This window comes from Trematomus bernacchii, unplaced genomic scaffold (genome assembly GCF_902827165.1).
Source record: "Trematomus bernacchii unplaced genomic scaffold, fTreBer1.1, whole genome shotgun sequence".
Classification (NCBI taxonomy): Eukaryota; Metazoa; Chordata; class Actinopteri; order Perciformes; family Nototheniidae; genus Trematomus; species Trematomus bernacchii.
This window is the reverse complement of record NW_022988007.1, coordinates 589,858-601,901: the sequence shown is the minus strand read 5'-3', so window position 1 is coordinate 601,901 and position 12,044 is coordinate 589,858. Positions and strand designations below refer to the sequence as shown.

The following is a 12,044-nucleotide window of genomic DNA, read 5'->3' as shown; positions in this document are numbered from 1 at the left end:
TGGGGTTATCCATGATGGACAACAGCCTGTTCAGTGTCCTCCTCTCCACCACAGCTTCAAAGGGGTCCAGCTTGATGCCGATGACTGACCCAGCTTTCCTGATCAGTTTATTGATCCTGCTGGTGTCACCGGCTCTGATGCTGCCCCCCCAGCAGACCGCAGCAAAGAAGAGTGCACTAGCCACAACAGACTGATAGAAGATCTCCAGCATCTTGCTGCACACGTGGAAGGATCTCAGCTTCCTCAGAAAATAGAGTCTGCTCATCCCCTTCTTGTGCACAGCGTCAGTGTTGATCCTCCAGTTCAGCCCATTGTCTAAGTGCACTCCCAGGTATTTGTAGTCCTCCACAACAGCCACATCCTCTCCCAGAATGCACAGGGGTAGAGGAGGAGACGTCCTCACCCTCCTGAAATCAATGACCATCTCTCTGGTCTTGGCCACATTCAGAATACTCACAACATTAGGCTGAGGTTCATCTTCCGCTCTTCTTGAAGTGGTTGTGCTTCTTGTTGCTTCCGGCTAAAATAAACATAATTAAAGACATTTTGAGTGTTTAAAATGTGCTGTAATACACAACACATTATTTATTCCTAAACTTGCAGAAAGAAAAACTAAAGTGTGACATTTAATCACATATTTATATACCAATCTTATACACCTTGAATTCTTGTTGGCCAATGATACACATACCCTTTGAAGATGAGCTGGGAAGTTGAATACTGTTGGCACAACACCATCTTTAAGCCGGACAGTCTGCCCCGTCCTGTCAAAGTCCTCACAACTAAAGTGCTCACTGCAGAGCAGTGTCCTGCCTTCTTAGGGCAACTTCCCACTGCCTCCTCCTCTCTCCGGTTTTGGGAAACCTTAAAAACATGAGAAAGGTAGCCAGATATATAAATTATTGTCAACATTTTCCTCCCTTCTTTCCTTTAACATTAAGGGTAAGGACAAAAATACACACCGAAATTATCATATTTTTGGGGTAATTGTATGTATGTATGTATACTTTAAGAATAAGACAACTACACTAAGAGTTATAAAAAAGGTGTCCAAAAGAAACATTAAATAATTGTGTAAAGAAATGGTAGCAACATATTCTAAAGAGGCTGGGTCAACAACAATCTTGCAATACTATTATCTCACATAGCCCCACTGATCCTGTGTAGCAGAACTTGTAATGTAAATACATCCACTACGTAATTAACGATTATCCTAATTATAGTCATAATATTGTCATATCTTACACGTGAAAGGTGATTCCACGGGTTCTTGGTCAACTTTGTAATACTAGGTCTCACTCACAGCCTCTTGTTATTAGCCAGCTAATAAATACAACCACACATACACAAAGAAAAGCTGCTATTTCAACATGTCCAAGCATCCTGTATCATAGCCATGCTAATAATGTTTATAATAAACCAAACCGTTTGTAAATCAGTCAAGATTTCAGCGAGTTAAGAGTATTTTTGTGCAGATCACTCACCTTACAACAGCTACCATAGCGCGTACCAGAGTAGCTGTTGACTGTAGCAAGATGGCGGCCAGTGAGCTACGCTGGAAAATCTCCCATGAGCCATATAGTGTTTATATATATCTATGCCAGTAGGTACCCCGGAGGTACCGTCAACATATATGTCCGGGCGGAAACAATACCCCCAACCTGTAGTTCCTGGATTGAATTATGTAACCCCGTTAATTAATGATCACTACAATGAAATGTTTTCTCATAAATGATGCGGTAAGCAGGAGGACAGAATAACGTCTAAACTGACGCCGTTTTGCATTTCTATAGGTTGTAGATACGAGCATGGTTTTATATACTATCACGTTTAATCGTGTTTTATGCCGTTTACCAAGACTTGATAAGTCGCTCGTAAAACACAGGAGGTATGGAAACTAAGAACACCATATGTGGTAAATTGTACAGCTAATATAACACAACACATTAGTTGTATTTCCTTTAACTGGTGGATTATGGATATATAGTTGCTGATCGACAGCTGGAACACAAACCACCAAATACAACAACATAATTCAGATCCAGTCGTCATGACTCCACTCCGGAGGGATTCCCCGATCATTTCTTACAGTTTCTCATCAAGGGGGTGTCTCCTGTCCCCGGGACAAACACACTGCCTGTGGAAGGTTATGTGTATTTTTTTTGTCATTAACTTTTTTCGGACCACTTATTTATTTATTTTGGTGACGATCCGACCTCCATGCTCCTACTCTGGTTCAAACTGAATCCACCAAACAATATGATTTATCTCGACCTCCCCAAAATAACCAAAATCCGACACGGTGTGCGATGTCTTTTTTAGCTGTTCGGTCGTAATTTCCTGCGATCTTCTTCATGCAGTCAGTCAAAAATGAATGAATGAATGGGCGTTTCTTTGACTATTTATAGGCAAATATGGGCGTTACGTGAAGCCTGCAAAAGCTGCGCCGCATTTCGAGTCGATTGTGATTTATAAAGGGAAACAGGCTATGAAGTGCCGGTACGCACTTCCCTCGCCGGTACGCAATGTTTTGTGAATCGGAAAATGTCGGAAAATGTCTGGACCTATTTTTTTGCTTTGTACTACGTAAGCAACCTTCTCACGTCAATCCTACGCAAGGCGTTATAAATTAGGCCCCTGGGGCCTAATTTATAAAGGGATATACTGTAGTGATCACTGATTCATACACTGGGGTTACATAATCCAATCATGGAACTACAGGTTGGGGGTACTGTTTCCACACGGACATACTTGGTTGGTACTTACTGCGTGCCCTCCCTTTCGCTTTCTCTCTTCTCTTCCTGGGCTGCGACCCGACAACATGTCTATTTCTGTCGCTCATTAAAGTACCCATTTGCACCTTCGATGCACCGCCTCCGACTCCTATCTCTCGGCACTACATTGGTGACCCCGACATAAGTCTCGCGAAGTATCCGAGACTGAACCGAGCACGGCAAAAAAAAACAAACGCTGTTTTTCTCGAGATGCCGGAGATTTTTGGAGACGTCCGTGGCTGCCACGTGCACACGGACTGAGGCTCGGTGCGCCCCACGGAATGGCTGAGGACGTCGCTCGCCATTCCTGCGACCTGCTAGGTATGGAGGAACCCGAATTCTACCTCTTGGAGCTGTTTCTTCGGGACATGCGGCAGCATGTCCAGGCTGCACTAGCTCACGCGGCTAGTGTTGAGCCCCGCGCTTTAGCTGAAGAAGCTAGCCGGTTCTTCCTGGCCGCCCGGCGATTTACCCCTGAGGTGCTGGCCACTACACGCTGCGGCACCTTCCCTGGTGGGGGCACGCCGCCTAGCAGAGGCTCCGGGGCCGCCGCCGCCGACAACAGCGGCTAACGGCCGTCGAGAAAGGCTAGCCACGACTGCTAATGGCTAGCAGCTAGCGGCTAACGACATCCGACTGTTAGCCCCTTTTTTTTTTGTTGTGGTGCCGGAGAGGAGGTTCGATCAAGTCTGGTCGGCCTCGTGTGGATCCTCTCACAATTTCGCCCACCTGTTTTTGATCGTGGACAGGACGACCCTTTTGAGTTTTTTTCTGGTGCCTGAGAGGAGGTTCGACCATGTCTGGTCGGCCTCGTGTGGACCCTCTCGCTTTTTCACCACCTCGACGGCGGCTTCGGACGTCGCCCATGCCTTCTTCGGCTTGTGGGTGGCGCGCTTCTGGACCCCGTCTCGCCTCGACTCTACGGTTTCGGACGTCGCCCATGCCTTCATCGGCCCGTGGGTGGCGCGCTTCGGGACCCTGTCTGGCCTCTTCCCTCGCCTCTGCGGTTTCGGACGTTGCCCATGCCTTCATCGGCCTGTGGGTGGCACGCTCTGGGACCCTGCCTGGCCTCACCTCTAACCGCGGCTCACGGTTCGCCTCAACGGCGGCTTCGGACGGCGCCCCGTCTGGCCTCTCCCCTGTCCACGGCTCCCTCCTCCCGGGGACACGGCTCCTTCCTCCCGAGGACTTCGTAACCGCCGCCGCTGTGCCTTCGCCTGCGGCCGGGCAGCGTTCCTCCCTGCTGGGGATCACCGGGATATTCACGCCCGTCCCCACGTCGCAGCACAGCGGCCCTGTTTTCTATGGCTGGCGGAGGTTTTCTTCATTCGCCACGACGCCTACCGCGGCCCCCTTACGACGGCCCGTTCCGGCCCGCCCCCCACCCCCGGTGGGGATGCCCTCGCCCTCATTAGGGCTCCTGCCCTCTCCTGCGGCCCCCTTCCGACGGCCCGTTCCATGGCCCGGCCCTCTCCGGCGGCCCCGCCCTCCTCGGCCCCTGTGGTGCTTCCTCCCGGACGCGAGGATTGTGCCATGTTTGAATTCTGGGGGGGCTTGTGTAGTGATCACTGATTCATACACTGGGGTTACATAATCCAATCATGGAACTACAGGTTGGGGGTACTGTTTCCACACGGACATACTTGGTTGGTACTTACTGCGTGCCCTCCCTTTCGCTTTCTCTCTTCTCTTCCTGGGCTGCGACCCGACAACATGTCTATTTCTGTCACTCATTAAAGTACCCATTTGCACCTTCGATGCACCGCCTCCGACTCCTATCTTTCGGCACTACAATACGCTCAAAAAATGCCGTACGCCAGTTTCTACGCAATGTTTGCGATTTATAAAATAAAATACTAACTTGACGGGAACGCACTAAGCACACAAACGGGAGAGACGAGAAACTGCGACACCGTTGGCAGAAGGAAGAATGGAGAGAAATATGTGGAAATAATACCATAAATAAAATGTTACCTCTCAAATATGAAGAATTCCTTTTCAAACATTGATTAAAGCCAATCTTAAAATGATTAAACAAACGCCTGTTTGAGACTCCTCAGTGCAAACAAAAACATAACTTGGAGAAATAAATAAATACGGATATGTTATTTAAAACCACCTCAAATATGTTGTGTTAATGTTATGAAATGTTTTCTCATAAATGATGCGGTAAGCAGGAGGACAGAATTACGTCTAAACTGACACCGTTTTGCTTTTCTATAGGTTGTAGATACGAGCATGGTTTTATATACTATCATTTTTAATCGTGTTTTATGCCGTTTGCCAAGACTTGATAAGTCGCTCGTAAAACACAGGAGGTGTGGAAACTAAGAACACCATATGTGGTAAATTGTACAGCTTATATAACACAACACATTAGTTGTATTTCCTTTACCTGGTGGATTATGGATATATAGTTGCTGATCGACAGCTGGAACACAAACCACCAAATACAACAAAATAATTCAGATCCAGTCGTCATGACTCCACTCCGGAGGGATTCCCCGATCATTTCTTACAGTTTCTCATCAAGGGGGTGTCTCCTGTCCCCGGGACAAACACACTGCCTGAGGAAGGTTGTGTTTGTATTTTTTTTGTCATTAACTTTTTTCGGACCACTTATTTATTTATTTTGGTGACGATCCGACCTCCATGCTGCTACTCTGGTTCAAACTGCATCCACCAAACAATATGATTTATCTCGACCTCCCCAAAATAACCAAAATCTGACACGGTGTGAGATGTCTTTTTTAGCTGTTCTGTCGTAATTTCCTGCGATCTTCTTCATGCAGTCAGTCAAAATGAATGAATGAATGGGCGTTTCTTTGACTATTTATAGGCAAATATGGGCGTTACGAGTCGATTGTGATTTATAAAGGGAAACAGGCGTAGGAAGTGCCGTACGCACTTCCCTCGCCGGTACGCAATGTTTTGTGAATCGGAAAATGTCGGAACATTTCTGTACCTATTTTTTTGCTTTGTACTACGTAAGCAACTTTCCCACGTCAATCCTACGCAAGGCGTTATAAATGAGGCCCCAGAGCCTCGAGCACCAACGACAGGTCCTACTGCGTGGAGGAGGCGTGCACTCCTGGGCGCTGCCTCCTGACCCCCTGTAAAAACCTGCCGCCAAATCCCTCATGAAATGGCTGCTGCATACACCTTAACTGTGGAATGAGCAAGCCTCCTGTCCACCAGTAACTGTAAGTAGGACAGAATAGAGCCCAACGTACAAGATAGGGGCTCTAGACTCCGCTCCTCACACCATCGCTGGAATCCCAACCACTTTGGCCTGTAACAGGCTGTGGTGGATTCTGCTCTTGCTGACTGGATAGTCTGGATAACTTTATCAGACAATCCCCCCTGTCTCAGCCTGTCCCTCTCAGGAGCCAAGCCTGGAGAGGTTGGCCCAGAGTGGGAAACGCCCCTATTGCACCTGCTTCCTGAGACATCGCCCCCCCCAGAACTGAGGAATCGCCCAGGGTTGGCCCACCACCATCTGTGTCATCTCTGCGAACCACGGCGCTCCGCGGCGATCTGGGGCCACCAGGATGACTGACAGATGCTCTCGTCTCACTCTCCCCAGAAGAGGGAGAATGAGACGCAGCGGTGGAAAGGCATATAGCAGCTTTCTTGGCCATGGCTCGTGTGCAAACGCGTCCACCAGTGGCGTCGCCTGGCCTGGGCATCCGGGGCTTTAGCCCCGAATGTTTTTTCTGTAGCCCCGGACAATTCTCCCTCAATAATATAATACATTAACCGTGCTTTACGTGAGCCTCATCATGACACAAGAGAGGACGGCAGCACTGTAATTTCCCGTGTTCAGTGAATGCAACAGAGGCATGACACCAGACCAATCAGAGAGTTGCATGGAAATAAACGTGTGCTTGTGTCATTCAAGCTCGGCTCTGTGTGTGTGTGTGGCAATAGCGCATTTAGTGTGATAGAGAGAGAGAGAGGGAGGGAGGGACCGGTGTCAGCATGGACCGTGTTGTTAGCATCTGGTTAGCTAGCTGCACTAACGGACATAAGGAGCTGTTTGTTCCACAAGAAGCTGGAGGAGAGTCCTCTCCTCTCAGACTGAGAGACTCAGGTGAGCTAAAGGACTCTCTGAGTGTTTAGATAGTTAACTTTAGTCTAAGTTATCTCAGTGGGTCTCAAACGGTTTGGTCACAAATTATTCAAAAGATTATTTCCGCGGCACACCTTCATATGATCATTATAGTTATTAAAAATAAGAGAATAAAGGAAAAACAGTTATGAAATACTATATGGCAGTAAAACAAGAATAGAGTTTAAAAGGGGAGTGATTAGTAAAATATCCATAAAGAAAAAGTACATCTGTTTACAGTTCTGCTTCATATGGGTGTTGAGAGAGGTATCCATAGATCTCTTCATTTTGCTCTCAAAGTGCACCAGATTGATGCATTTAACTTCAATATTTAAAAAAAAATCTTCCCGGGGGAGCATCCCCCCGGACCCCCCAGAGGAGGTGAGCCCCCCACTCATAAAAAATACCACTTTACCACTGCCTATATGCCGTGAGCTGATTATCGAGCCTTCATTGTAACAGTCGCGGGTGTACTGTGTGTGTGGGGAGTGTTGCAGTAAAAAATGCCACTGTAGTGCCGCCGCCACTGTGGGCTAAGCCCCGAATGTTTTCAGGTCCAGGCGACGCCCCTGGCGTCCACCCCCAAGGGCGGATTGTCCTGCCGAGCCATGGAAAACCACAGGGTACATTGGCTGTTGCGCCGGCTGGCGAACAGGTCCACCTCCGCTCTCCCCAACTGGGCCCAGATCTGCTTCACCACCTCCGGGTGAAGCACCCACTCGCCTGGCAGGGGCCCGCCTCTTGACATGAGGTCGGCCCCCCTGTTTTCCAGTCCGGGGATGTGGAGGGCTCTCAGAGATAACACAATCTCTTAAGCCCTTAACCACAGTTTCTCCGCTGTGGTCAACAAGGCGGTGGAGCGGACTCCGCCCTGCCTGTTGATGTACGCCACTGTGGTGCGGTGGTCGCTCCTCACCAGCACATGTTTGCCCTGTATTAAGGGTTTGAAATGCTGGAGGACCAACACTACCGCCTGTAGCTCTAGAAGGTTGCCGCGTCTCTGTCAGAGACCAGCGACCACCTATAGCTCTCTCCAGGCAGGCCCCCCCATCCTGTCACGGATGCGTCTGTGAACACCGTGACGTAGGAGGTCACTCGCCCCAGTGGAGTTCTCCTCCGGAGATGCTCCGGGGACCCCCAGTATCGGAGGTTGCCCCCCACTGAGGGGGGGATGGTCACCAGACATCGCTTGTGCCTCTTGGGATCTAAACGAAGGCCGGTAAACCACCTCTGCACGCGGCGCATATGCAGCAACCCCAGCGGCACCACAACGTGAGCAGCCGCCATGAGACCCAGAGTCTGCATGATGGTCAAAGCTGTCACCGTTGCCCCCTGTCACAGTCTGCAAACTGCCCGAAGCAGGGATGCCTGTCTGCTCTCTGACAGGGTGGCGCGTAGCCTGCCTGCATCGAGCACCATCCCCAGATACTGCACCTGTTGGTGAGGTATGGGATTGCTCTTCTTCCAATTGACCGCAAAACCCAACTTGGTTAGGTGTAGGATCAATTGGGCTGTGTGAAACATTGCCCATTCCCTGGACCTGGCCATGACTATGAGGTCGTCCAGATAAAAGAAAACCCTCATGTCTTGGAGTTGGGGGGCCTGATAATTTATTCCGGCAAATTACTCAGACCTCCTAATTGACCTAACAGAAGTTATTGAGTCTATGTAAGTTTACTGCTTGGCTCAGATCCACCAACGCCAGCAAGATCTCACCTCTATTAACTCCTGAAGAACCACGTTCAAATAACTGCTGTTTCAATTCAGACGACCCGCTAAATCTGTTTAAGCGATCCCGAAGGATTTTGATATCAGTAATGAGGTGTGGCCCTACCTAAGTGTGAGTGTGGCAGTGTGCATGTCTTACCTTTCAAGCAGGAGAGGATAGCGCAGATGTCTTTTAAGACATTAAAGTCTTCCGACATAATCCAAAGGAATCTCCTCACGGATCGCCGGGGCTAACATTTACACCTATAGCCTGACAACATTCAGAGGCAGTTCCTCGTAAATGGTCAGTGGGATCTAACAGTTTCAAACTTTCATCCAACAATTCACTCAGCATTCAATAAACCCGATTTAATTTAGACATTAAAGTCTTCCGACATAATCCAAAGGAATCTCCTCACAGATCGCCAGGGCTAACATTCACACCTACAGATGTAGCACCTCATTTCGGACGCCCCTACCCATGTGGGCCCGTGATCGGCACGTTGGTGGATCTGAGCCAAGCAGTAAACTTACATAGACTCAATAACTTCTGTTAGGTCAATTAGTAGGTCTGAGTAATTTGCCGGAATATTATCAGGCCCCCCGACTCCAAGACATGAGGGTTTTCTTTTATCTGGACGACCTCATAGTCATGGCCAGGTCCAGGGAATGGGCAATGTTTCATACAGCCCAATTAATCCTACACCTAACCAATCACCTATAGCCTGACAACATTCAGAGGCAGTTCCTCGTAAATGGTCAGTGGGATCTAATAGTTTCTAATGCACAAATTGGTATGCAGCCAGTTACCAAGGCATTGCAGGTGAAAAGGATAACAAAACAAAAAAAACATAGCACCTCACAACTTCCCCAGATAGTTACTTACGTCACACCCGGCGCCGTGGGAGGGCCAGGCCCTATATTATTTATAAAATAAAAAATATTTATTTATTTTTTATTATAAATAAACTGTGAACTTTAATGCTACGATGTATGTGATGTCAGATAGTAATATAAGAGTAATAAATGAAAAACAGGTATGAAATACTACATGACAGTAAAACAAGAATAGAGTTTAAAAGGGGAGTGATTTGTAAAATATCCATAAAGAAATAGTAAATCTGTTTAAAGTTCTGTTTCAAATGGGTGTTGAGAGCTGTATCCATAGATCTCTTCATTTTGCTCTCAAAGTGCACCAGATTGATGCATTTAACTTCAATATTAAAACAAAAATCTTCCCGGGGGAGCATGCCCCCGGACCCCCCTAGAGGAGGTTAGGTCCACCCCACACTTAAAGAAAATAGCACTTTACCCCTGCTTACACCTATATGCCGTGAGCTGATTATCGAGCCTTCATTGTAATAGTCGCGGGTGTACTGTGTATGTGCGTGTGGGGAGTGTTGCAGTAGAACATTCCACTGTAGCGCCGGTACATTAATGGGGAACCCTACATGTTTGAGCACCCTCTATGAAACGTCAAGCTACCCCACGGCACCCCCAAAAGAAAATACCTGGCGTTGACACTGGCCGCGGCACATGACGGTTTTGTGTGCCCTCCCATGAAAATCATATGCCCTCTCTGTAGATTTGTTCTGGCGCAGGGTCTGACTTACGTCAAGTCAGTATTTTGGTTGTATTTTACCCTGAAATGTTGTGTTTAAATATAGGCTATGCAGATTAGCTTTATATCTATAGATGAATTCAGACAGGGTAGTAAAACGAACACCATTTATATGTGTTTTTTGGAAGTTTTCTTACCATTAGTGTGAAATAAAACATGGAAGCAAAATAGACCAAAATAACAAAATTACTAAGTACTAAATAAGACATTGTCTCTGTGTTAACTGATTATTTTGTAGAATTCTGTTGAGTATTAAACAATTGCGTGAGTGTGAGGGTATTAAAATAAATTGGTCAGTAAGTCAGAGATGTGCAACTATATTTTACCTTTTGTTTTAATTTTTTTTTAATAAATGTTTATGGGAGTGCCCTTTTTCTCACTTGAGCACCCGCCCCCCAAAATGTCTGTGCACGTCCCTGGTCAGGAGGCGAGGCCGCCTTTTATACGGTGAGCTTGCGCACGCATTCAGGTAGGCCCGCCCCGGGGGCCGGCTACGTTTATAGATATCTCAGTAGGTGAATGCTTGCATGGTATGGTTGAGAGGTAGTACCCATAGAGTCCAGTAGAGGGCGGAGCCTGTGTAAGATATAGAGAGGCGAAGTCCCTCCTCTTCCGGTGGGACTCATGGGACCTTATTTCGGAAAAAGTTTGTATTGAAGTCAATGGAGAGAGAAAGATTATCTTTCGATCCTGTTTGAATTGTGCCACGAATTACACATATGATGTTTGTCAATCTTAAATAATAATTTCCATGTCAAAAAAGTCACAGTTTGTCGTAAAACTGTTGAAATATAAGACTATGAAAAATACGCAACTAGAAAGACTACAAATCCCAGAATCCCGGTCCCGCATGCTGGCTCTTACGGAACCGACTAACTCCCCTTGTGTGTATGCACAGCTCTCAACATGCCCAGACTTGGAGTGATTTTCATCTCTTTTAATACTTTTCGCCTCATTCTGAAAGAAAGAAGTGAAATGTGCCAACGTGACGGCCGTCTTGGTGTGTGGTGCGAGACGGGAGATGTAGTTCATTGAGAGGTTTCACACAAAAGAAGTGTTACTTCACAGTTTTACGACACATTTTTATTTTTTTGACTTGTAAAATTATCTTTTAAATTGACAAACATCATATGTGTAATTCGTGGCACAATTCAAACGGGATCGAAAGATAATCTTTCTCTCTCCATTGACTTCAATGCATAACTTTTCCGAAATAAGGTCCCATGGAGCTCAACCGGAAGGGGAGGGACTTCGCCTCTCTATAACATTTCTGTATAATAATAATAGATTACATTTGTGTAGCGCCTTTCAAGGGACCCAAGGCCGCTTTACATGGTGAACAAACAAACAAACAAAAGGGGCAAATAATGAGTCAAAAATGTAATAAATAGAATAGGAGTGGAAGCAGGGGGACTGTGATGGGTTAGGGGTCAAAGGCCATGGTGAACAGGTGAGTTTTTAAAGATGACTTGAAGATGTCCAGGGAAGTAGCATTGCGGATCTCTGCAGGATACAAGTGTATGTATTGTTTGTGTGCGTCTTTGTGTGTCTGTGTGTGCGCACATGGTAATTTTCTAATTTTTCAATTATCAATATTATATTTTAAATGTTTTTTTCAAAATGTTTAAAACAATTATAAAATTATAAATAGTGAAAAAAAAAAAAAAAATCATTCTTGTGTGGACCAAAATATAATACAAAATATTATAAAAGTGATTATTTTTAACCAAAATGACAAAAATGGCATAAAAACACAATGGTCATTTTTCACCCACTAATGGAAGAGTGTAGGGTCCAATCACTTGTGCATCTAAGGGTTAATAATACAATT

The 12,044-nt window shown here is 46.5% G+C and overlaps 1 long non-coding RNA gene across 2 annotated transcripts; it reads right to left on the bottom strand.

Annotated features, from left to right (window-relative positions):
- Positions 1-283: 283 nt before the first annotated feature.
- Positions 284-1,572, bottom strand: LOC117472137. Of its 2 annotated transcripts, none has more exons than XR_004554883.1 (3): positions 1,246-1,572; positions 692-864; positions 284-520 (listed from the first exon to the last, which is right to left on the bottom strand). It is a non-coding gene; the product is annotated as an uncharacterized LOC117472137 (long non-coding RNA). The 2 variants fall into 2 exon arrangements; XR_004554882.1 differs by having other exon boundaries at positions 1,485-1,569.
- Positions 1,573-12,044: the final 10,472 nt, after the last annotated feature.